The sequence below is a fragment of the Marmota marmota genome, unplaced genomic scaffold (genome assembly GCF_001458135.2).
Source record: "Marmota marmota marmota unplaced genomic scaffold, marMar, whole genome shotgun sequence".
NCBI classification, from domain to species: Eukaryota; Metazoa; Chordata; class Mammalia; order Rodentia; family Sciuridae; genus Marmota; species Marmota marmota.
In genome coordinates, this window is record NW_025999914.1 from 770,516 (window position 1) to 773,418 (window position 2,903).

The 2,903-nt window shown below is 33.3% G+C and overlaps 1 non-coding gene across 1 annotated transcript; it reads left to right on the top strand.

Moving 5' to 3' along the window:
* The first annotated feature begins 384 nt into the window (after positions 1-384).
* On the top strand, positions 385-456 carry Trnaa-ugc. The gene has a single exon. It is a non-coding gene; the product is annotated as a tRNA-Ala (tRNA).
* Positions 457-2,903: the final 2,447 nt, after the last annotated feature.

Genomic DNA, 2,903 nt, shown 5'->3' on the forward strand with positions numbered 1-2,903 from the left:
AATAAGATGATCTATCCCAGTCCTTTACCTAGCTTGATTGGCCCCTGTTAATTGTTAGACTTTGTGTTACACATTAGATTTCCTAGCAGTTTGCTGTTACCATTTATGTATCTACTTTTCCTGATGCTAGTTTTTCCAAATGGCTGTTGATACTCCCATACAAATAAAAGTCAATTTTGTAACCACTCTTTCTGAACAGAGTTTTTGTTTCAGATGAATCTAAAGCCTTTAGGGACACAATTTGCATAAATCCTCTTTCTGATATTCAAGACCTGTATACACACAATTCATGCATAACAGACTATACAAAACATATTTTAGAGAAAGTTTGGTCAAATGTATACAAAGAACAGTGTTTTTGTGCTATGCAAATACCATGGAATTGGGGATGTAGCTCAGTGGTAGAGCACATGCTTTGCATGCATGAGGTCCTGGGTTCAATCCCCAGCATCTCCACCTTCTTACTCTTAAGTCCCCACCCACAACCATTTTTTAAGGCTAAATCTTAATAAACAGGTACTTGTATTTTAGCACTCTTAATATTTCTATCAATTTAAACTTTAAATATTAAATCAGATTTCATCTTCCTGCATCCTATTTTGAAAGAAAAAAATGCTACAGAAAAAAATTTAGCTTTCTATCTCTGCCAAGGTCACTCAAACTCTGGTGCTATATAACTCTTTTTTTGGAAGAGGCAGAAAATTGGGAGAGATAAAAGAGGGGATTAGGTCAAACCAATGTATCGATATTTTTCTACCCCTGTTCTCTGTTTTTTCTCAATAACACTTTTACCTTTTTCACAAAGGTTCCTATGTTTCCAAATAAACAACTATTTTATATCTCATTCCTTCTACTTTAGAAAAATCATATTTAATTTTTGAATATAAAATACTACTGGTTGGGCTGGGGATGTGGCTCAAGTGGTAACATGTTCGCCTGGCATGCGCGGGGCACTGGGTTCAATCCTCAGCACCACATAAAAATAAAATAAAGATGTTGTGTCCATCAAAAAAAAAAAACACCTGAAAATAAATATTAAAAAATTCTCTCTCTCTTAAAAAAATTAATTAAAATACACTGGTTGTATAATTGGTCAAAAATATGATTACTATAATTTCTACTTAGTTGGCTGTCTGGACCTAAGAAAATAACTAAGAGAAGTTTTAGGCAAAGAACAGCCTTTGACTAGGAAGAGAGTTGATAAAAATGTTTGTAAAGATGGGGAAGGAAATGGTTTTTATTAGCTGCCCATTAGTACTTTTTTAAACCAAAAAAAAAAAACCCTGCTATTTGCATTTTTCCAGAAGAGCAATTAACATAGGCCAAGAAATGGTGTTCTCTAAAGCAGTAACTGAGAAAATTCGTTCTTGAAAATTGTATCAGTAATAGGACATTTCACTGTTGTCTAGAGTATCTGAGCCATGAGACTCAGATGACTTTACCTAGGATTTAGAAACTGAGACCTACAATGTAGTTCAGTGTAGAGACTGTGTTTGCCCTTCAAGGAGCTGGATTCAATTCCCAGCACCAAAACAAAACAAAAACAACTCAGACTTGATAACCAAAAAAGTCCAGGGTTTCAGTGAAAGTGTCTCTTAATATTTATTATTATGGGATGTTAATGTAGCTCAATGGAAGGAGGCTTGCTTAGCATGTACAGTCCCTGTTGGGTTCATCCCAACATGACTGCAAAAATACACAAAAACACCATGTATTTAATATTTATCTCCACTTTGTAGCTTCAATAAAACAGGGTCTGACTCTACTTCTCAGGTAAGGCCTGATGCTAATTACTTTACTCAACCTTGCTTTGCTTTGATTCTGTCAAAAAACTTCTTTCAAATTAAACTCTTCTCCCTCCTAAATTCTATAATAACTCTGTCTCTTGCTGCTTTTGTGTGTGTGTGTGTGTGTGTGTGTGTGTGTGTGAAAACCTGCATTTCTTTTTGCATTTATGCTTTGCCTGAGCAAAGACTGAATTAATCTTTTATATATTAAGACTTAACAGTTGAGGCTTTTAAAAATATTTTGCATACAGAAGCTAAAAATGGATGTTGTGAAGTGAAAGATTAAGAAATAGAAACTGGCCTTTTGGTTAAAATAAATTCAGTCATTGAATTTAGTACAGGGAAAGCCTTCTAAAGATTAAAAAAAAAAAAAAAAATGCAGCCAAGCACAGTGGTACATGCCTGTAATCCCAGCAGCTCAGGAGGCTGAAGCAGAAGGAACCTGGCAAGTTCAAAGCCAGTCTCAGCAACTTAGTGAGACCCTGTCTTTAAATAAAATATAAAAAGGGCTAGTGATGTGACTCAGTGTTTAAGCCCCCTGGGTTCAATCTCTGGTATAAAAAAAAATTAAATTAAAAAATAAAAATACTATACAAATAAAAATGTTGATTTATTTGCATAGACCAAATTTAATATAATCATTTTGACAAATTGAAAAAAATCAAGGATAAACTATAAAGATTTTTCTAGCATATATAAAGATAAAAATATTATTAAAAATAAATAAGTTTCTGCAGATCAATTTCCAAAAGAAAAACAATTAGAAATTAAGTAAAGAAGTGTGTTTTTAAAATGTAGCAACAATTTTGATGAAAGTGGAACTTGTATAAGGCTATCTGTTGAATACATCAACCCATAGGGAAGTATATAACTGTGCGTGCAGCAGGAAGTATTCAATCTTAAATGAGCTGCAAGTGACATTTATTTGACTTAAAATAGGGAACACGAGAAGTTAATATATTTTGTCTGAAACTGTTCCATTGACAAATAGCACTTGTTTTGAATTCGATCAGATAAATTATAGTGTCACTTATATATCTATACTTAAAGTAAAAGGAAAGAAGGGAGGAAGGAAAAAAGGAAGGAAGGAGAGAGAACGAATAAGGATGAAGAATA